The following is a 24,187-nucleotide window of genomic DNA, read 5'->3' as shown; positions in this document are numbered from 1 at the left end:
TTGTACCGAGAGCTACTGCTGGCACCATACTTATTAACCGTCCTATAGCAAGCCGAAGACATGTTGGCAGAAGGCACCACCAAGTGCTGGAGCATAGGCACTGCATATAAACTTTGCTGAATGAGAAGCTGTTGCAAAATGTACTACCCACCCTGTACAAAGTTTTAGCCATGCTATAATGTATTTTTTCTGCAGTGCCAAAACAAACTAAAAGCCTTTGACATTTAAAAAATGTGGATTACTTAAAAACCCTTCAAACACAGTTTTAAGGTTTTCTAAAACAGAACTGGAAAAACAGAAGAACACTGAAATGAGGAGTCAAGGAATGAAATATTCAAAATTAATTCTAACTTTTTAGGTGATTGTGTTTTAAACTGAAGTTGCTTCTGATTAAGATAACGTACAACATAGTACTGATGTATCTCTACAGCTCCACTTGCGGAATCAGCTTGTTTCATTCAGGGTCCTCTACAGCATACTATACTGCATGCATGAGACCTGCAGATGTACAGGAGCTTGTGTCACTGAAAAAATAATCTACTACTCTATTTTATGGTTAGGATAAAAATTATAGTAACCAACCGTGTATAATCAAGAGTTTTTAATAGCAACATGAATTTTAAAGGAATGAGGAATTTAAATGTCTTTAAATAGTCACAGGATTGCATATTAAAAAAGTGTGGGCTCTTCTTGGCACCCTGACTCAGATGTGTGATAAGACCCATTGCTCTGGTGCAACACCCACCTGAGAATGAAACAGGAGAGGCCACCCCATGATCACACTGCAGACCAGGGAGGCTGCAATCCTGGAGTGGAAATCTTAGAATTGCTGGAAGATGCCTTCTAAGGGGCTTCTAGGTTTCTGTCTGACCTGAAAGGAGATGAAGGGATGAAGACTTTGCTGAAGCATCTCTTCTAAGATGCCAAGTGGGAGAAGCTAGTTTTGAGTCTGCTGTATACAAGAGGACTGTCCTAGTTGTCAGGTTGCATCCACTCTTGATGCAAGAGTATAAAGTGTTTACTAGAGGCAAACTGTGTTTAAAACCCTGATAGCATTATCAGTTTAAACTCTTTGAAATCCAATAAACAATGTCTGTAGGACAAATCACAGCCCAAGCTCATTGGTTGCTTTGCTGCAACCAGTTTTATCCATGTGTTAAATATGCTCATTGAATTTAGCCAGAATTCTCTGTTTTCCAATGGAAAACTGACCTGCTCATTTATCAGCACCTGCATTTTCTTCTCACATAAATCAGTATTGATATTTGGGTCAGATTTTCTCACAAACCTCTTACTGAAAACCAGCAGGGTCATGGCATGTATTTAGCAATATCTTCAGTTTTGGAAATGTACTCAGTCAAACATTTATTGACATGGAATTCCTGTTTCATCACAGCATTTAAAATACTGTAACTCCTGTTGCTTTCCTGTATGTTAATACCACTTTACTCTTGATTACTTGCTTACCTTTACCCATTCTCTGTGTGTTGCCTTGTGGTATTTCATGTGTACCAAATTAGATCCTTGCGAATGTGCAGGAGCCCATTTCAGTGACTGGGTTTAATCTGGCTGGGACTCCTGGTTAAAGCTGCAGTGAAGACAAAACTCCTTGGTTCAGGCTTAAAAGAATTTGGCATTTTCACTTTCTATCTCCTATTCTGTTCTTCTTCTGTCTCTGATTTCTGGCAAGCCCCTGGGAAATTCACTTCATGCTCTTTTCCAGCAGTCTGCCCAGGGAGGCATGATGAGATACAGGGGTGAAGAAAGGCAGAGAAGAGCTGAGTTCTGTTAACAGACTAATGCAAAATTGCCTAGAACATAGCCTGGAAGATGACTGCTCTGTCAGTGTCAATGGGTAGCTGCAAGAGCAGGTGGCTGAAAACAAGTTGCCTCCTTCTGAGGCAGAGTCACAGGGATGTTCCCTGTGGTCCCAGCAGACATGTCCAAAGCCTCCTCTGAAGATCTTGGCATTGCAGGACTTGCTCTGAAACATCCCCTCCAAACTCCTGTCAGTTGATCTCTACAAGGACTGAATGTGTGCTTTGGAGAAGTGGAGCAGCAAGAGAGATCGGAAGAACTGGAAGGGTAAATTTTTCAACCAGTCCCCCTGCTATGGATCTGCTGGGACCCCTGTGTTAAAGGATGACAGCCCAGCCAGCCTGACACAGGGCCTTGGATTTTTGATAGATGACAAATAGGGGCAGAGAAGAAGGTGCACAGGTGGGAGTTTTATGGTGAACAGAGCAGCAAACATCAGGGCTGTAGTACCCCTCTCAGCCTCACAGTCAGTAACTGCATGTTTGTCCACACAGCCCAGGGGGAGAGGATGCACTGGAGTCGGCACCATTAGGGAAGTGTTAATTGCCCTGGGAGGCATGAAGGCAACACTGGAAGCTGTGGGATAGGAGGGCTTAGCCATGGTTTGGAACCAGGACGACCTTCCTCGGGTAGGGACTGGCTGATCCCTCTAGACACGTGCACAACTGCACGGACGTGGGAGCTCATGCAGAGCCAGGCTGCATCCACGCCACCTGCCCAAAGACCCTATTGATGTGGATGAGCTGTAGGAAGGAGCAAATGCCTACTTGGACTGCTTCATCAAGGAGCAGATCACCCCGATACCCACTCCACTCCTCCTGTACTTCCTCCAAATCCTCATGCTCCTCTTCCTCCTGCCTGCTGTGTTTTTCACCTGCAGGATCTAGTGCTCCCTATTCTCTCTCTGCCAACCCTACTGCCAGGGACTAGGTAGGAAGATGAGGAGCAGCAAGCCCTTAAGTAGGGGCAGCTGCAGGAAGCCCATATGTTCCTGCAGCAGCCCTAGCTCCCTGGTGGGAATCAAAGCCCCTTGGGGACACTCAAGATGATTCTGGAGGGATTGATTCAGGAAACTGTGCAGTACACTTTGCTTGAAGATCTGACATGGTGACAGAGTTTGCTGAGGTGGTCTGCCAGGAAAAGCAGAAGCAGCAATCCAGTGAGGAGGAGGTACAAGTAATAAGAGCAAGTGGGACTGTCTCAGTAATGCTTTTTGTAGGAGATATGATCATGTGCTGCAATGAAAGGCCAGAGGTGAAATAGTCTGGTTTGCCTCAAAGTTTCTTGCTGGGTTTGACACCCATCAGAGCAGCCTGGTCCCTTCCTGCCACACATTGCAGAGGGCCTTCTTTCTGCAACACAGGGGAGGAATATTTCTTTAGAGCAACCATGGTCCAGAGACCCTGTGTGGTCAGGCACCTGATCAAGGCCAAAGGAAGACTAGGAAAACCATTGGCCAGCCACTGGGAACGTGGCAACAAATGACATGGGAAAGGTCGAGTCACTCACTGCCTTCCTGCCTCAGTGTTTACTGTTAAGACCAATTTTCAGGAATCCCAGGTCCCTGAGACCCTAGGGAAAGTCTGGAGCAAGGAAAACTTACCCTCAGTGGACAAGTACTAGGTTAGGGACCACTTAAACAAACTGGACATATATAAGTCCATGGGGACAAGTGCTGAGGGAACTGGTTGTTGTCATTGCAAGACCACTCTTTGAATGATCATGATGACAGGGAGAGGTTCCTGAAGACTGGAAGAGAACAAATTACACTCCTCATCAAGAAGCCATGAAAAAAGGTCTGACTAATTACAGGCTGGTCAACATCATCTCAATCCCTAAAAAGGTGATGGAGAAACTAATCCTGGAAATAAGTTTCAAACACATAAAGGACAAGAAGATGATCAGGAGTAATCACTGTGATTTATAAAGGGGATAATCATGCTAAACCAATGTGATGGCCTTCTACAATGAGGTGACTTGCTTGGTGTCTGAGGGGAGAGTAGATCCAACAGCGGATGTTGTTTACCTCAACTTTAGTAAGGCTTTTGACACTGTGTCCAAAAACATCCTTGTAGACACACTGATGAAGTATGAGCTAGAAAATTCAACAGTGAGTTGGTATGAAAGCTGGCTGAATGACTGGGCCCAGAAAGTTTACACAGTCCAACTGGGGGACAAGCTTCTAGTGGTATACCCCAGGGTCAGTACTGGGATTAATAATTATATTAGATGTTAATCTTCATGAGTGACCTGGGTGATGGGACAGAGTGCATCCTTGTCATGTTTGCAGATGATCTAGAACTGGGACGAGTGTCTAGACCAGATGGTTGCACTGCCATTCAGAGGGACCTGGAGACCAGGTCCAGAGGGACCTCCAGAGGCTGGAGAAGTGGTCAGAAATTAACCTCATGAAGCACAGCAGAGGAAAATACGAAGTCCTGCGTCTGAGGAAGTGTAACCCCAGATGCCAGTACACCTGTTTTCCTGCAGTCAGATCAGATGCCATAGTTACAGGGTCATAGTGGATTAAGGCAGCAGGTGTCATTCTAACCAGAATATTGAGTGCCCAAAGCCTTCTGGGCCTTTCAAAATATTCACTCACTGAGGCAATCAGCAACAGCATGGGCACATTACGCAGTGGAGCAGGGGATTGTAGTGTACAGAGAGGATTCCTGAGCCAAGGAAACCTCAGGTGAGCCCAGAGACCGGCCAGGAGCCGGCAGCTCTCACAAACGCAAGTGGCTGATGAGGTGTGGGTGGGATAACAGCAGCCATCCCCCGCTCCCACAACAGGCAGTTCGAGGGAGCGGCAGCCACCAGTACAGGCAGACAGGGCAGCGTGCCTCAGCCAGGGTGAGGCGCCGCAGTTCACGCAGGAGGGCGTGTGGGGAGGGTGCCTCTATAAAGGAGAGGCATTCCACTGGCAGAGTGGAGAGACTTGAAGTACATACAACCCAGGTGGGCATTGTACTGTGGCCATCTGGACAGGCCAAGGGCACTCATCCGACCTGACACCCAAGGCAGGATGGTGGGCACTCATCTGAGAGCAAAAGCTGCAGCTTTGGCTGGGGGTTCTGCATCATCTACCCCAGCAGTGGCCGATGCCTCCACCCAGAGGGGGCTGCTGAAGGGAGAGGCTGCAGTGCAGACCTCAGACTGCAGGAAGGGCCTAGGCCTTTCTCCTGGGGCAGGGACGGGCAGCAAACCTGCCTGCAAAAGGAGTGCCCAGGCAGAGGACCTCCTGCAGCAGGTGCCTGAGCTGTGGGAGGTGGTGGGAAGGCTGCGTAGCATCAGGGAGGCCGAGAAGGAGTTAGAGAGCTGGTTCCAAGTGCAGTTTGTAGTGGACCCAACAGCCCACAGCCGTAGAGCCAAAAGCTCTCCCAGCAGTGCACACGGAAGGGAGGAGTGGCAGTAACACAGAATGGAAGCTGGCAACAGCAAGAACCAGCAGGAGGAAGATGCTTCCCCTGAAGCCTGAGATGCCTCTGCAGAACCACTTCGCTGCTCTGCAGACTGAAGAGGAGAAACCTGTCATATCGGGAAAGACGCGGGAGCTGAGTAACGCAGCCTGACCTGCTCCCTGTATAGCAACCAGCACAACGAAGAAAAGGGTGATAGTAGTAGGCGACTCTCTTCTGAGAGGTATGAAGGCACCCATCTGCCGACCTGACACACTCTAGAGAGGCATGCTGCTTACCGGGGGCTCAGACTGCTGAGCCTCGGACAGTCCTCTGACTGTTATCTGCTGCTGTTGTTTCACGTGGGCACCAGTGATACAGCCAGGAGCCATCTGAGGAGTATCAAGAGGGGTTACAGAGCCCTGGGGAGCAGTGGTAAGGGGCTCTGGAGCAGAGGTAGTTTTTTTCATCAGTCCTCCCAGTCAAAGGGAAGGGGTTTGAAAGGACCAGTCAGATCTGGCAAATCAACAAATGGTTACAGGACTGGTGCCACAGCCAGTGGTTCAGTTACCTAGACCATGGGACTCGCTTTGAGAAACCTGGTCTACTGGGGGCTGATGGGGTCCAACTGTCAGAGAAGGGTAGGAGCATCTTTGGCTGTAGGCTTGCCAAGCTGGTGAAGAGGGCTCTAAACAAAAGTTGCTGGGAGAGGGGAGCCTCAGTTAATCCCACTCCTAGCAGCTTGATCCAATGCCAGCAATAGGTGCCCAGAGCCTGGAGAGGAATCACAGGTCATCAGGAGAGCACCTGAAGAGCGGCATAAAGGAATTACAAACAGTAAGTCAGCTTCAACTGGGGGCCCAACTTAAGTGTCTCTATGTGCAAACGCACATAGCATGGGGAATAAACAAGAGGAGCTAGAGACGTGCATACGCCTGCAGGACTACGATCTTATTGGCATCACAGACATGTAGTGGGATGAATCCTATGTCTGGAGCGTTGGCATGGAAGGATACAGGCTCTTTAGGAAGGACAGGAAGGGGAGAGGAGGACGGGGTGTCACCCTCCTTGTCACTGACCAGCTGGAGTGCATGGAGCTCTGCCTGGGGATGGATGAGGAACCAACCGAGAGCTTGTGGGTCAGGATTAAAGGGCGCACAGGGGCAGGTGACATGACAGTGGGGATCTGCTACAGGCCACTTCACCATGAAGAAGATGAGTACCTCTATGGACAGCTAGGAGCAGCCTCACGTTCACAAGCCCTGGTCTTCATGGGAGACTTTGACCACCCTGATATCTGTTGGAGAGACAAAACAGCAGGGCATAATCAATCCAGGAGGTTCCTGGAGTGTGTCCATGATAACTTCCTTCTCCAGATGATAGAGGAGCCAACAAGGAGAAGTGCTATGCTGGACCTTCTTGTCACTAACAAGAACGGGGTGGTGGGGAGTGTAAAACTCAAGGGCAGCCTTGGCTGCAGTTACTATGAAATGGTAGAGTTCAAGACCCATGGTAGTCCTAGGGCAGTGAGGAGGGCACACAGTAAGGTCACTACCCTGGACTTCAGGAGAGCAGACTTTGGCCTCTTGAGGGGTCTGCTTGGCAGAATCCCATGGGATAAAGTCCTGGAGGGAAGAGGGGCCCAAGAAAGCTCATTAATATTCAAGGATCACTTCCTCCATTCTCAGGAGCAATGCATCCGAACAAAAGAAAGTCAGGCAAAAATGAGAGGAGGCCTGCATGGATGAACAAGGAGCTCCTGGTCAAACTCAAAGACAAAAAAGAAGCCTACAGAGGGTGGAAGCAAGGACAGGTAACCTGGGAGGAATACAAATAAATTGTCTGAGCAGCCAGAGATCAGATTAGGAAGGCCAAAGCCCTAATAGCATTCATTCTGGCTAGGGACATCAAGGGCAACAAGAAAAGCTTCTATAGATATCTTGGGGATAAAAGGAAGACTAGGAAAAATGTGAGTCCTCTCTGTAATGAAACAGGAGACCTGGTTACTTGGGATACAGAAGGTTGAGGTACTCAATAATTTTTTTGCCTCAGTCTTCACCAGGAAGTTAAATTAAAAAAAAAAAAAAAAAAAAGGGGGGGGAAAAGGAAGACCCAGGGAACTACAGGCCTGTCAGTCTTATCTCTGTGCCCAGCAAGATCGTAGAGTGCATCCTACTGAAAACTGTGCTAGGGCACATGGAAAATAAGGAGGTGATTGGTGACAGCCAACATGGTTTCACTAAGGGCAAATCGTGCCTGATGAATTGGTGGGCTTCTACAACAGGGTTACAGCATGGGTGAATAAGGAAAGAGCAACTGATGTCATCTCTCTGGACTTGTGCAAACCTTTTGACACTGTCCCACACAACATTGTTGTCTCTAAATTGGAGAGACAGGGTTCTGACAGATGGACCGCTCAGTGGGTAAGGAATTGACTGGATGGTGCACCCTCAGCAAGTTTGCCAGTGACACCAAGCTGTGTGATGTGGTTAACATGCTAGAGGGAAGGGATGTGCCACCCAGAGGGACCTTGACAGGCTTGAGAGTTGGGCCTGTGCAAACCTCATGAAGTTCAAGAAGGCCAAGTGCAAGGTCCTGCACATGGGTTGGGGCAATCCCAAGCACAAATACAGGCTGGGAGATGAGTGGCTTGAGAGCAGCCTTGTGGAGAAGGACTTTGGGGTGTTGTCTAACAGCAGCTCAGCATGACCAGCAATGTGCACTCACAGTTCAGAAAGCCAGCTGTATCCTGGGCTGCATCAAAAGAGGCACAACCAGCAGGTGGAGGAAGGTGACTCTCCCCCTCTACTCTGCTTCTCATGAGACCCCCACCTGGAGCACTGTGTTCAGCTCTGGGGCCCCTGACATAAGTAGGACATGGACCTGCTTGAGTGAGTCTGTAGGAGGGCCATGGTGATGATCAAAGGGCTGGAGCACCTCTCCTATGAAGACAGGATGAGAGAGTTGGGGTTGTTAATCCTGGAGAAGGCTCCAGGGAGACTTTGTAGCAGCCTTCCAGTACCTAAAGAGTGCCTACAGGAAAGCTGAAGAGGGACTTTTTACAAGGGCATGTAGTGATAGGGCGAGACATAATGGCTTTAAATTGAAAAGAGTGTAGATTTAGATTAAAGAAGTACTTCAGTGTGATGGTGGTGAGGCACTGGAACAGGTTGCCCAGAGAAGTTGTGGATGACCCGTCATTGGAAGTGTTCAAGGCCAGGTTGGACGGGGCTTTGAGCAACCTGAGCTAGTGGAAGGTGTCCCTGCCCATGGCAGGGGGTTGGAACTAGATGATCTTTAAGGTCCCTTACAATCCAAACCATTATATAATTCTATGATTTTATGATTTTACTTATTTTAAACCACTCTAATGTTGGAAAATTGGCATTCTATCTATGTATGGATTTGCTGCTGAGCTGAAATAATACAAGTGTCAGGCATGATACCCTACCCTCTCCACTGGCTTCATATTGCTTCTGAGATGGGCTGCTATCAGGGGCTTGGATGCACTCAGCAGCAGTAAAATTCTTAAAGATTGCTAATTATTTTCCCTATGTTAATCATCTGTATGCCTCATGTATTGTATAGCCAACACTGCTCTGCCCTTTTTTGATAATACCTTACCCTTGTTGTGCAAAACGAAAACCACAATGTGTCTGCAATCTTATGTATCTAATGAAAGGCTTTAAACTCCATTCTTCTAAGATTTTTCAGCTACAAATTAGGGCATTCATCCTAAATGAAAGGATGAAAGAAGGATAATTCCCAAGATGCACAGAGTAACTACAGCATTTGACAAATCCCACTGACCTTTCCTCAGTTTGCTGCTCCTCGTCCATGCTCCCTGGCTCACATCTCCTCACCCTCATAGGTAAAATACCTTGGAGGGTATTTTTAATGCATGTGAATATAGAGTATAAATAACTTTTTTTTTTTTTTCTCTGCCTCTGAGTGAAAGCACTGCAGTTGAAGGAGGCTATGGTCTTCCTCCCTCCTTACTCTGTGTGCAAAACTCAACCCATGAGTTGCCAGTGGAACTTCTTTTTCGTACCTCTGTTGTGGCCTGTTGTCTCTAGCAAGCCCCTCTAACCTCACTGTTGGTCTTCACTGTTCAGCCTCACAAAGAGTGGTTTTCTGATTTGGGCCCTGGTCCCATGACTTCAAGCATTGTATTAAATCTGTGCTGTTTTGTGAGGATTTGAGAGATCAACAACAAATAACATAACCTTGAACTAACAGTTTTGCCATGTGTCTCTTTGTGTTTCAGCCTGGATTCAAACAGTGCTTTGAGAAAGGATCCAATGCATTTAGCTGGATGCAGTCAGTGAGCAGCCAGAAGCCCCGCAAGCTGCTGAGGAGCCTGGGCTGCAGCAGTGAGCTCCAGGCACTGAGGCAGGCAGAAGCTGCTGGTCAACTCACTGCTCAGAAAGGAGAGACTGATCCCACAGTCTGTCAGGAGCAGTTTTCTCCTCCCATATCTTTCCAGTCGCAAGAGTCTGATCAATTAAACTGAGGATTGGAAACAGACTTTAAAGCAGACAAGCAGACTTACCACTTCTGAGTGCTCAGCCACAGAGATGAGCTTGACTTGTAGCAAGAGTTAATAAAGAGTTACATTAGGTTTTTTTGTACAAAGTAATATCTGTAACATGCATCAGAAATAGTTTTTCATTTTACCCATTGTGAGTTTACAAATTGTCATATTTTTGATAGGAAATTTCTTCAATGAGTTTAAAATTAGTTTAATATGAACAAAACATGTAACATCAAGGCCATCCTTTGACAAGCTTCTTCCAAGACACTGGACAGTGGTGAGCCCCAATTGCAGAATCAAAAATAGAAATGGAATTAGAAAACAGAAAGAGAAATGGATTGCAGCCGTGAGTTGCTGAAATTAACTACGAAACATGTACTGGGTAAATTAGGGGCCTCTCACTGTGCCTCTAAATGACTTTTCACTACTCTGATCCTGTTAAAAAGCGTGACTTGCTGACTGCACTGCAGAAGTGAGAAAGAGGACTGGCATAATATGACTGCCTGGAAAATGAATTACTCTTTCTCTTGCTGATTTCTTTGTCAGGAGTAATTAAAGACGATTCTGGTAAAGCTGGAAAAAGTTTGTATTTTAACTGCAGGAAACCTAAACCATGAGGGCAATCAGTCAAGCTCCTCCTGAGACAGTAACCCGAGAAACTAACAAGTTTTACTAACTTCAACCTTTCAAAATGTTCTAAATATTATTTACTAACAGTCCCAATTATCCTATAAAGTTCCCTTTCCCGAAGTAAAAATAAACAAATGACAGTATTACATATATAACCATTAAAAAAGTATTTTTTAAGAAAGTATGTATGTATGTATGTGCATTCATCCGGAATTCTGAGTTAATGTCTGAGCTGGTTTCCTTTCTTGGATTTCATGAATTTCAAAGCTCAGTCTCACAGTTGCTTTAAAGGTGATTTAATTGCAGGGTCCTTCTGAAAGACTGCAGACTTTGCCTCTGCAATTCTCTGCTCAAGCCCTTCCTTTGATTTTCTAAGATCTAGTACTATTTCACAGCTGATATTTTTCATTTAAATTCCAGTCTCATTCCTCCTTCCTCACTTCGTTGAAGACGTTTGAGTTGTTATAGCAGAGAGAAACAATTTCACAATAAGCTTGTTTATATTCTCTTCTGTTCATGTTTTTGCTAGATAAACATCTATCTCCTTCCTACTGGAAATAATTAAACCTATGTTGTACTGTATAACATAAGCAGCATTTTTTATTTAGTTATAATACATACATTTTTACAATGTCAGTGCTTTACCATCAGTTGTTGCACAAACGGGTATTCTGATTCTTAACTTCCTATCTGCATTTTGCTGATGTTGCAGACTTCAGAGTTGTTGGCATAAAGTATCTAGCTTAAATGTTTTAATGCTATATCCTTTGATATGGCTTCATTTGGAAAGGAGGAGAAAAAGAATCCCGTATTGTAGAAACAAAGTGCTAATGTCTCCAAGGCCTCTGAAGGCCTCCCTTGTTAAAACACATTCACGGCTTGCCAGTCAGCAAGATTTAATTACAGGAGAGTGGATTATTTGTAAAAAGATGTCCTGTATAGAGCCTCCTTATCTGATGGATTGAAATCACTGTTGTTATCTACCATATCTTACTTATCTGACACAGTTCTGGTGAAGAAGGAGTTGTATAACCTGCAGGTATATCAGTTCACTAACTGTCCCATTTGGATAGAGCTCATACCAGCAGGGACTGTGACTGCTGCTCTGTCTTCTCTCCTATAGCGATAGTAATAAATTGCTTCTCTTCTGACTATCTAAATTGTATTCTGGTTATATCTGTGACAGTATCAACACTTTTCTTCCAGCATATCCAAAAAAAGTAATGCCACTGTAGGACCATGGAGCTAAAACTCTTGTCAATATTATTAACATGCACAGTGCTAGATTCTTGTCTTTAATTCACTCTTTGTTATCAAGCTTTCAACATGTACTCAGATTTCACCATATCTCTCTCTCTTTTTTTTTTTTCCTGATATAGTGCAATTTTTTCAACTTTCTGTGAAATTGGCAGTGCCTTTGTTATTTCTGAATTTTCATTCACCGATGTTTTTGCTGTACATTATCTTCGTGGATTTTCTTTTTTATAGGATTAAATAGGATTACTAGGATCAGCAGAACATTTTTCAGCAAGTCATCTACTTTTTACAACATCTCTGGGCAGTCATTCTGTACACCACCTTCATAAAAGTACCCTATATCTTATTCCCAAGAAACTACAGAAATACTGTGGCCTTATACATACCAATGTTTCTGATCAAGCACAAAGGCCACTAATCACTGGGTCCATTGTGTAAGCATTAAACATTGTGACTTTATTGTGTAAATCTGATACGATACAGGTCTTGCTAACGACTTCACCATTGAAGAGGAGATAAAAGAGATAAACATCCTGCCCCAGAAGGTGCCAAAGGCTGAATAATAGACCAAGAAGCATGAAGTCAGCAAAAGTCTGTGGAAACTGGGGTAGCAGTAAAGGCAGCAGCGGGAGATCACGACCACTGACTCAAGATCACAAACTCCTCAATATCTTCTGCAAGACTCCCAGTATTGTTATATAAACAGAGGGTAGTGCTGTAACAAATGCAGATATGCCCTGCATGTGCCTGGGAGACAGCATCACACATACTGGTGATGGCAGGAGTATTATAAACATCTGGTTCCTTTTAGCACTGAGAAAATTTTCACCAGTATCTTTCCTGTTTGCTCAGCCATTGCTTAGTGTGGAAAGAAGGCTGTAATGGCAACCTCTGTTGCTCAAGGCCTCTTTGTCATATCAAGGTACAGCCCAGGGAAGATAGGAGGAGTATGTGAAGTGCGGAAACAAACTCTACAACTCAGAAAGAGTTATAAAGCAGGCATGTTTATTCCGGCCGGCGTGCAAGGGGATTTCTCCACAAAGCTTGCACCCCGTCTCTGGCAAGTAGCCAGCTGTTTATTACAACAAAACATACATATGCATTAGGAAGGGCTGGGTTATTACAATTAGCTCGGGGAATAGGTGTGATTCTTAGAATTATTCAAGGAGAGAAGTATGTGGTCCTCTTGCAGTGTCCCGCTGTTAAGCAAAGTCCAGATGTCTCCTTCCTCTTCATGAATTTTTCAGCTTGGCTTTCTGTGCATGCTCTCTGGCCCTTTTGTCCTCTCCAGGTTGTAGAGTCGGCCTTTTACCTGTTTGTTTTGTTAATTGGAACTTTTGTGTCTGTTAAGATGACCCAGGAAGTAAGTCCTTTAGCTGGTATGTCTCCCCCTTTACCTCAAAGACAGGGATTAGTTCACTATCTATCCTGTTTTCTGTAAGAATGTTATCTACGTAACATTGCCTGAGGGCTAGGACTCCTTTGGCTTTTTTTTTTTTTTTTTTTTTTTTTCTTTGCTTTCCTCAGATCATACGAGCTTAACAAATAATAACAAGAAAGCAGGAAAAAACATTGCAGCCATTTCCTTTGCTATCTCCTCCCTGCAGTGTGAGTCACTAGGGTTGCTGCTTTCATCTTCTCCTTCTGATTCTATTGCATAGATAGAAAACCTTTCTCCCTTGCACTTTGAAAATTAACAAGGCCTCTTTCGATTTTCTGTAAAAAGTGTAGAAGTGAGGGCTGATGCAGGCTATTCCTGGACAAGAAAAAGCCTACACAGATGACACAAACACCCGCTCAATTTTCTTTAGGTTTGTATGACTATTATGTACCATAGGAAAAATAAAGACTTTTCACTAACAACAATAGCTGTAAAAAATGTAGCATCAGCACAGAGCAGAAATTCTATTCCAGCTGTGTGATAACAGTGTCTGAGTTTTCTAACTGTAGGTATAAGCTACCAAACTGCTTTTATTGGCATATATGTTTGTGACTAAAATTACATGTCTATTAAATTTGAATACAGGCAATTAAATTCTAGTCATGTAAAATTCTCCATCCACGCTGAACTAAGCAGAATTTATTATAGAAAGAAAACATGTCCAGTATCAAGGATTAATAATTTCTACCATGGATCACAGCAACACATCGCAACTGAGAAAAAGGATTAACAACTATTTGACAGAGTGTTGTCAGTGAGACTTCTGTGAAATTAATAATCATGTAGTTCTTAAGCAGATATTGATTCATGGAAAACAGACTCTACAACTCGAAGAGAGTTATAAAGCAGGTGTGTTTACTCCAGCGCCGGGGTGCAAGGGGATTTCTCCACAAAGCTTGCACACCCACCGCACATTTTAACAAAAACTTATGGAGTGTGGATATTCATTGGATTACATAACACAAATATACATAGGCATGAGTAAGGCTGGGTTAGTTCTAGAGGCTGGTGTCAGCAGTTTATGTTCTCTTTGCACCTGTGCACGGCCTCCTGGTGGTCGTCTTCGGGGGAGGAAGGCTCGTAGTCTTTCTCATCTTGTACTTTTCCCTGAGCATGCACAGATTCTCTTGGCCAATTTCTTGAATAGCAAGTGTTTTTCAGCTGGTTTATTATTCTATCTTATCTAAGAGAACCAATATAACTTCTACATTCCATATATGGCTATCTTTATTCATTACCAAGAATACAACTAATTAGAGCACACCTGTTCCCCAAGGACAAAACCATACTATTTTGTTGAACATTATAGTCCTTGGTAGATTTTCTCAGTGAACTGCTTTGTTTTGATGAACACAGTAGTCCTAGGTAAAATTCCACAGAACTGTCTGGGCAAGCAGGATTCTTAGCAATATTAAAAAATACTATAAGTAATACTATAAGTTGCTATAAGTAAGCAAATAAGTTGCTAAGCAGTTTGCTATAAGTAAGTCTCAAAACAAGTAATCATTTCTCTGTATCAATATTTACCTGATTTACTGTTTCTTAAGATCCATTCTGTTACAGAGATACGATTGTAAACCCTGTGCCCAGAACTTGTGTCCAAACTTGCCGATATTGAAAAAGAGATTGAGTGACATCTTGCGGATGCCACAAGAACATAAAAATTCATTTCGGAAAGAAGTCTTCATTAAAAAAAGAATGTAAGTATGCAAGTATACATCTGCTTATACACTGTACTGGGTCCGGCTGAGCTGGAATTGGTTTTCCCCTACAGCAGCCCTCACGGTGCTGTGTTTTATGTTGGCAGCTGGCCGGGTGTTGATGGCACCCTGGTGTTGTGGCTACTGCTGAGCAGTGCTTACACAGCACCAAGGCTCTTTCTGACATTTCCCCCCCTGCAGTGGGATGGGGTGGGCAAGATATTGGGAGGGGACACAACCAGGACAGCTGACCCGAACTGACCAAAGGGATATTCCAGACCATGTGACGTCTGCTCAGGATAAAGCTGGGGGAAAGGAGGAAGGGGGTGGGGTCACCCTTGGTCCTCCAAGGCAACCACTACGTGTATTGGAGCCCTGCTCCTGAGAAGGCCCAACATCGCCTCTTCGTGGGAAGTAGAGAATAAATCTGTTTTCTTTTGCTTCCGCGTGCGGATCTTTGCTTCACTTTGCTTATATTAAAACTGCTTTTGCTTTACCCACAAGGGTTGGTCTATCTTATTTTCTTTCCCTTCTTTGCCCTGTTGAGAAAACAAGGGGAAAAGGGGGGGGAAGCGATAGAGTGACTTGGTGGATACCTGACATTTAGCCAAAGTCAAACCATCACAAATCATAAACAAAGGTATAATGCATTATTAACAGGAAGAAACTCATTATAAGCACATAAAAATACCTGCTTCACTTTTTTTTTTTCTCTAAATCTGAAATAAATGAAAAATTCCAACGGTGTGTGGTTATGTCTATTCTTATGGCCTATGATTAGTTAGGCAACTAAGCAATAGCTTTGGTGATTGGGCTTCATATCCAAGTTACTTCCATTACTAAATATCATTAAATAAAACTTTTTATAACAGTTCTCTTTTAATGCTGTCATGTAGCAGAACAGGATGTATGTAATTGTAGTGTAATTAGGATTTTTTTTCTTCCACTTTTCCTTCTTTTATATATATTACCACCATTCTTTTTTGTTCAGCTGAAGTTACATAAACAATGACTCTGTAAGTCAATCAAAGTTACTCAAACCGAAGCAATGAATTAAAATGTTTGCATTAAGCAGATGGTGGGGAAGTAAGATAAAAGAAAAAAACAATTAGAAAGAGGGTAAATTTGAGGTGGAATATTTTTTTCAAATAATTTTGGCCTCATCCTGTAGAATAGCACCCACAGATCTGTGAATTGGTGTCATTTGGCATTTTGCGGTGTGACATAATCAGTTTGTCAAGATAGTTCTCCATCATTAGAATGAACTGGTTACCATCAGCTTCAACTGCAGTTAGATATGAGCATGCCGTAGGTACTTAGGCTGCTTTTCCTTCTTAAAAACTAGGCAAGGAGCTTAGAGGTAACACTAACTGCACATTTATAACTAGTTATATCAAACTGGTAAAGCTAGCAACTGCGTCTTGTAGGAGTAGTTGGAAATGATTGGGAATTCACTGCAAGGACTTTGATGATCTTTCAAGGTATCGACATGTGCTTTTATATAAATATGCTTAAGTACGCTATAGCAGCCCCGAGTAAGTCCCCCAAGACTTACTTGGCATATACACCGCTGACGCAAACGGGCCAGCCTGGGCTAGCTGCCATGTAGATTGAAACTGCAGGTGTACCTGCTGTCTTGAATGGCAACTATGCAAATTCAATATATTTGGGCTGGATCGGGCCCTTAGAGACGCCCGCCCGGGAGAACGGGAGGGAGGCGGCCCCGCCCCGGGCCGGGCAGAGCCGCGCGGGCTCCGGCGCCGCCCGGTGCCTGGGGCGCGGCGGGGGTGTGAGCGGGCCCCTGGTCGCGGGGAGGCGGCGTGTGGCGGAGGGTCGGTGCGCTGAAGGCCGGAGCGCTCCACCTGTAACTCCTCCTGCTCTTGGTAGTGCCTGGAGCGAGGCGGAGATGAGCGCTCCGCGCGGCTGGAAACGGGGCCGGGGCCGGGGCCGGCCGCCGTGAGGCGCCTGCCCTACTTCTGCCGCGGGGAGGTGGTGAAGGGCTTCGGCAGGGGCTCCAAGGAGTTGGGCATCCCCACCGGTGAGCGGGGTCGTGGGGCACCGGGGCGGGCTGGCGCCGCCGCTTCCCCCGGGGGGGAGAGGCCGTCGCCTGCCGTGGCAGCCACCGGCGAGGCGTTCGCCGCGGCCCGGCCCCGCCCTCCCGCACCCCGCGCGGCGCCAGCGGTCGGCACCGGGGCCCGGCGGCGGGTCCCTGCCCCGGGACCGGCGGGCGGCTGGAGCGCGGCCGCCGGCGAGAGCCCGGGGGGGACTCTGGGGAGCCCGCAGCGCTGCGGCCGCCCGAGCGGAGACGGGCCGCGCTCCGGCGGGGGGCGGCAGGGCCGTGCGGCTCCCCCGCCGCAGAGCGGGGTGCGCGACCGCGCTGCGGGTGACCGGGCGCGTTTGAAGGCGGGAGGCCCCCGCCGTCCCGCACCGCTGCGCTGTTGGCATGCCTGGGCCCTTCTGCCGATAGGATTAGCTTGTTCCGTGCTGGCATTGTTGGGTTGGTTTTTTTTTTTTGTTTTTTTTTTTTACTTTTTACAGTCTTGTTCACTCATTTGTGTTATTGTCCGGCCTTCTATTAAACGATCTCTCTTCTTTGTTTTTTTGTTGGTCAGCTCATTGATGATGATGATTTGCAAGGTGCTGAAAAGTGATCATGTGCACTGTGCATGGTGTTGTGATACGACAGTTTGAAAAACATCCTTTCTTACAGATCTGGACCTCAGATTAGGACAAGAAAGGGAGAAGACACTGGGAGTAGCTTTGAGGAGGGAAATGTAAAGCAAATAATGCAGAAATGAAAAAGCAGCAAGTGTACTTGTCCTAAAGAGATGTCTATTTTGCCATTGCCATTCTCTGTTTGACACCTCTGAAAAGACATGGAGGTGTAATTCAAATGGATTTCAGCCTTTTCTAAAGATAGTCTGAAGTCAGCAGGTGTTTTGCACAAATCCTAGGAGGCAAGAAAATCTCCTATAACAGATCTTGAGGTACTGGACTTATGACAACATCTGTTGATACAGACAGTTTTTTTTTTTCTCTTGATTGTTTATATATGGCTTATTAGTATCAGGGAAAGTGAGAGGGAAGTTTTTTCTGCATATGAACTTGGATAGAAATCCACTAACTGTAAATTCTTAAAAATCAGCTTGAAACCTTGCATGAAGGGCTGTACCCATGTGTGAAATTCAAGTAGGACAGTTCTTCGGCTAAAGTCTTACATGTATTCCCCTCAGTCACAAAGGAACCTATTTTAGTTCAGATCTGGGGCTTTCTAATGAAATCCTAGAAATCCCCAAATATGAATAACCTAAAAAGCAGCATGAAAAAAGTGACAGGTGACTAAAATAATAACTTCATTTATTTTTACATGTTTTACTAAGAAAAATATTTACTAATAGTTAATTCTGAGATGCTGTTATACAGTGCAAAAGAAACTTGATTTTTCTGTTCATTGACAGTACTAAAGCAGTAGTAGTCCTAATAGTGAAATGCATTCAGACTGCACATTTCAGTTTATTAATTTTAGCTATAGAATTCACTGTTTAACTATAGAATAGAATGTATATAACTATGAATGTGTATGTGTGGGAGACGTAACTCTGGCATTATCACAGAGACTACATTTTATGACATAGCTGGTTTATACTTTGCAAGTGACACACTGAATCACTATCATCATGTGTTCTGTTCGTAAATAACAGACAGAACTTGGCTAAATTAGGTGTTTGAAAACTCTGTGATGCACTTTACTTACACAAATGTACACTTTCTAAAATTTTTGCAGCTAACTTTTCTGAGCAAGTGGTTGAAAGCTTTCCATTTCCATTATCTCTACTGGTATATATTATGGATGGACCTGTGTTGGAAATGATGTGCATAAAATGGTTTTGAGCATAGGATAGAATCCTTTCTATAAGAATATTAAGAAATCAGTGGTAAGAACTTTGCTTTCTGTGGTACTTTTGGTTATAATAAGTGAGCTAGACATTGACTTTGAATCAGATAAGCAGAATTTGATCCATAAATGAGATTAGAAATTCTTTTTACAGTTAGAAATGTATTTGGTATCTATCTCAAATGTTTGTACTCTGAGGAGGAAAAAAGACATCCCATAAAACCTCTTGGTAGCCATAGAGCATGCAGCTGTTGATAAATAAAATTTGTTTTCCTCTTTCACTATTACTTAAATACTTCTGAAATCAAAATTCATATGTCCAGTGTGGTTGTCGCTTATATATAGATATAATGATATCTAGATAAACATAAGCTTAATAGAAGTTTCCAGTTTAGTGGTTATGAGACCCAGTGAATGAGCTGGAATGTACTAATCTCTCATCTTCTGCCATCCATCCACATTTAAAGTACAAGATTTTGGGGCATCTTGATTTGTAATTATTTTCCAGTAATTATTCTCTTAAATGGTGGAATTCATACATGTGGTGCTGTGGCTTAATCTATGGAAACGAAGATCCAGAAATGAGTAGTAACATGACAGAGTTAAAATCCTGAACTGTGGGATCTATGTGTTTCTTGCTATCAGGTGCTGGTGCTTTTCCTGAGTCCTGCAAAACTTAGGTTTAATTGCTAATACTTGGAAGCAGTTTTATTTTGACATGAATCCCTGCTTTGAAGATAGGTGCCTTTGCTGTTTTTAGAATTTTATCATGCAGTTCCCATGAACTACTTGTAAAAGCTCTCTTTAAAACATCTGTTTCAGTCAAACTCATTATAGTTATTTTGACTCAGCAACTTAATGATCAAACAAATCCAGGCATTATTTGTGATTTGCTGCCTTGAAAAATCTTACCTCTGAAATATTTAAATATCACAATGTTCTTAAATGCCTTGCAAAGAACAGTTCTTCCTACTAACATGATCAAAAGCTCTAGCCACTTAATCTTGTGTTACACGTTAGGCTAACTGTCTCAGTTTTCCTGATACGTGTGGGAGAGAATATGAGTTAAAGGTGTTATATCAACAGTCTTGCAACAAGGGAAATAAACTCAAAATGCATCATGATAACTGTCATCATATTTGTCTTCTTTTAGGAAATGCACATTATCCACACTTTCATGGATTATTTTTATGGAGAGATTCTTAGTATAGTCATTCTTGGATATATTCAATCAGAAAAAAACCTTCAGTTCTTTAAGTCAGTATTACAGGTCTTTTAAACTAATGTTTTATTTGTCATGTTATTGCATATTGAAAGTACTGTGTCATTATTCTCTCTCTGTCTTCATAATCAGATGTTTCATGTAGGGTAGCTGTTTCATGTAGCTGTTTCTTAAGGGTAGAGAGGCCTTACAGAGAGATCTGGATAGACTAGAAAGCTGGGAAGTTGCCCATCACATGAAATTTAACTATTGCAAGTGCCAGATTCTCAAGCTGAGAAGGAGTAATCCTGGTTATACATACAAATTGGGGGACGATAGGCTGGAGAGCAGCCCTGTGGAAAGAGATCTGGGGGCTTGGGTTGATGGCAAGTTGAATATGAGTCAACAGTGTGCCCTGGCAGCCAGACGGGCCAACTATGTCTTGAGGTCAAGTACAGCATAGCCAGCCATTTGAGGAAGGTAATTGTCCCACTCTACATTGCACTGATGAGGTCCCACCTCAAGTACTGTGTGCAGTTCTGGGTGTCCCAGTATAAAAAGGACATTAAACTATTTAGAGTGTCTGCAAAGGACAGAGACCAAGATGGTGAAAGGCCTCGAGAGCAAGGGTGACCTCATCACAGTCTGCAGCTTCCTCAAGGGGGGCAGCAGAGGAGGAGGTGCTGACTCTCTCTGGTGACCAGCGACAGGACATGAAGAAGTGGAATGAAGTTGCATCAGGCGGAGTTCAGGTTGAACACTAGGAAAATGTTCTTCACTGAGACAGTGGTTGGTCACTGGAACAGGCTCCCCAGGGAAGTGGTTATGGCACCAAGCTTGTCGGAGTTCAAGGAGTGCTTGAACAATGCTCTTTAGTTTTTAGGTCGTCCTGTGAGGAGCAGGGAGTCGGATTTGATGATCATTATGGGTCTCTTCTAACTTGGGGTATTCTGTCTTTGACTTTTCCGTAAAAAGTTTTTTAAGCTGAATCTACTAATATGTAAATTGGTAGTATTAAAGTAAGCAAAATCCTACAACTTCCAGACTATCAGTACTTATTTATTTCAGTCTAAAAATTATATTGTCATTTCAGTCATCTGAGGAGTAGCTTGAAAATCATAAACTTGTTTTAAAGATATTAATCTAGTCTGTTCATTTCTTCTAAAAATGTATCTGTGTTAAAACTGAAACACAATGACATTCTGTTGACTTTTTTGATAAAATGTCTTGGAACAAAGAAAAAGCAGTGTTTACAACAGTGAAAAGTGCAATGCATGTCAAAAGCATGTAATTTTAGAAACAGAATGTTGCCTTTCCACCTTCATAATAATAAATATATTCTGCCTCTGTGATTGTTTTCTGGTGTTCTGTACAACAACCTTTTTCATTTGCTGTTGTGTGTTCAGACTTCAGACTGATTTTTAAATATTGCTTTTCTAACTATGTTTTTGCAGAGGCACTCATTTCAGCAATTCAGGACGACACTGAAGAGGCAAACTAACTAGATTTACCAGAACATCTTAAAGAAGACAACTTCTTTCATCTGTCAGAAGTCGAAACAGTAAACCACTAAGCAACAATATATGGGTTTTTTCATCTCTCGGAGCTCTTTTCTTTACACTACTGTGTTGTGCTGGGTTTGTGTGAGTGGTGGGGGCTTTTGGTAGCGGAGGAGGGGGCTGCAGTGGTGGTCTGTGAGAAGCTTCTTGAAGCTCTCCCAGCTCCAAGTCAGACCTGCCTCTGTGTCAAGGCCGAGCCAATTAGCCACAGTGGCTGCACCTCCATGATAACTTAAGAAGAGGAATCTGGGAGGAGGAGTTGGAGTTGGGAGGAGGAGTTACGAGGAGAACATCTATGTGAACATGGAAGAAAGGAGGAGAAGGGGAGGGGAAGGTGTGTTGGTGCAGAGCCCACCTTGCAACCTGTTGTAAGATGGCAGGGCCTGTTCCCCACCTGCTACACATGGAGGTCACCGGTGGAGTAGCTGTTGACCTGTGGCCTGTGGAGGACCCCACATTGGAGGAGGTGACTGTGCCCAAAGGAAGCTGGGGCTCTCTGGGAAGAAGCCTCTGCTGTTGTAGTTTGGTGCTGGGAGAATTGTGACACATTAGGGTGACCCATGCTGGAGCAGCATGGGGAGAACTGCAGCCTGGGGGAAGGACTCATGGCAGAGAAAGTTCATGGACAACTGTCTGCTGGAGCAGGGGAAGAATGCGAGGAGTTCCTCCTCCCCACCCCCAGGAAAAAGAAATGGCAAGTCTGACGACACCCCCCATTCCCTGCTGCTGCAGGGAGGAGGTTGAAGATAACTGGAAGGAAGTTGAGGCAAGGAAGAAGGGAGGGGTGGGGGGGAAGGTGTTTTTCAGATGTGTTAATGCTTTTCACTGTCCTACTCTGTCTGTTAAGTGGTGTTGTTAGTGTCTGAATTAAATTTATGGTTTTTTTTCATCCCCTGATGAGTCTGTCTTTTTTGCCCATGACTGTAATGGGTGAATCATCCCTCTCAATACTTATTTCTATACCCAGTGCCCTGTGGGAGGGGGGAGTGAGTTGCCAAAACCATGACACATGTATCATTTGGTATATGACATATACGTGTGTACTGGGTCTGGCTGGGATGGAGTTAATTTTCTTTATAGCAGCTCATATGGTGCTGTGATTTAGATCTGCGAACAAAACAACGAAGATAACACACTGTTTTAGCTATTCCAGAACAATACTTGCACAGCATTGAGGCCTTCTCTGTTTTTTGCTCTGTTCTGCCACATTGAGGCTGTGCAAGAGGTTGTGAGGGGACACAACAAGACAAGTGACCTGAACTAGCCGGAGATATTCTGTGCCATATAATGGTTGCTGCTGAGCCATAAAGTGGAGAGGAGGGGGTTTAGGGAGGTTGGCCATCTTTTGTTGGGGAACTGACTGTGCATCAGTCTACCCATGTGAGGTGGTGAGTGATTGTCTTTGCATCACTTGTTTTATTTTCTTTTTTTTTTTTCCCTCTTTCACTTCTCTTTTGTTAATCTGTTTTTGTCTTAACCCACAAATATTCTTGATTTTATTCTTCCACTCTTTCCCTGTCCCATGTCAAAGGTGTGGGGGAAGTGCATCGTGGTTGTATGGTGCTTTGCTACCTACCAGGGTTACCTGGCAACAGTATGTTTAGGTAAATGTGTTTGGAACTGAACATTAAAACATTAAGTTTGTTTGTGTTACTTGATCATTTAACCAGTCATGCAAAAGGAGTAGAAGGCTGATTTAGGTTATTATGGAAAAGTTATGAGTCCAGATGTTACCAGTCATTTAGAGATAGCACTAATGGAACAACACCAAAGGTAGTTGGGACCTCTTCTGCACCTAAGGTGTGGTGAGTTAAATACTTCAATGAAGACTGTCAGTGTTTCAGACAGAATGTTATTCTAAACTTACTTCCTAATTTTATGTCATTGTTGCATCTGGACTGTAGGTAGCAGTTTAGAAAATTTTTATATTGATTAAGTCAAAAATTTACCTGTAGTGCCAATGATTAGATAACAATAATGAGAATAATTCACTGTAGTTCCTATTTTTGATATGCTATACAGCTATTGTGGTTGTAGCTGTCATTTTAATTGAAATTATTTATTGTAATTTTAATTGAAATAGAGAAAATTACTATTACTGAGTTAGTATAGTAGTGAATACTGGATAGATACTTTGGCCTAGTTGACTGTGCATATGACAACTCATAACTTATGTAGTTGCCTTCAGAGCAAGTGTTTCACTGAAGTTCATTAAGTGAATGAAAGGGAGAAAGTTTGTATGCTGCAAAAGTTCAGATTTAAAGGGTGCAAAACCAGCCTAACTATTTTTTTTTCTCTTTGGGTCCTAAGGAAGGTGACTTAGCTAAAGGCAACTGCATTTTGGTTGCTGCTAGCAGCTGCCTTAGATGAGGAAAACGTCTTTTCCAACCTAGATGAGAAAAAGAAAAAAGTAATGGTTTAAACTAAAAGAAGGTAGATTTAGACTAGATATAAGGAAGACTTTTTTACAGTATGGATTGTGAAACACTGGAACAGGTTGCCCAGAGAGGTGGTATTGCCTTAAAAGCATCTGGCTTGCCAGCTGATTGTAGATTGAAATGTACATCTGGGTTACCATAACTACATTGGATATGGATGATGGTGGAATACTGTGATGAGTTCTGCCAAGAAAACTCACCACTGGTTTGACTTCTCCTGGTGTCCAGACACAGTTACAGATACATATACACAAATAGACAAAGATTAAGGTATAACACTAACATTTTAAAAGAGTGAATACATAGGAAAATTAGA

The 24,187-nt window shown here is 43.8% G+C and overlaps 1 pseudogene; it reads left to right on the top strand.

Annotated features, from left to right (window-relative positions):
• The first annotated feature begins 3,772 nt into the window (after positions 1–3,772).
• Positions 3,773–22,217, top strand: LOC141973794 (riboflavin kinase-like; annotated as a pseudogene).
• The last annotated feature ends 1,970 nt before the right edge of the window (positions 22,218–24,187 follow it).

Source organism: Athene noctua, chromosome Z, assembly GCF_965140245.1.
Source record: "Athene noctua chromosome Z, bAthNoc1.hap1.1, whole genome shotgun sequence".
In the NCBI taxonomy this organism is placed as follows: Eukaryota; Metazoa; Chordata; class Aves; order Strigiformes; family Strigidae; genus Athene; species Athene noctua.
This window is presented reverse-complemented; position numbering and strand designations above follow the sequence as displayed.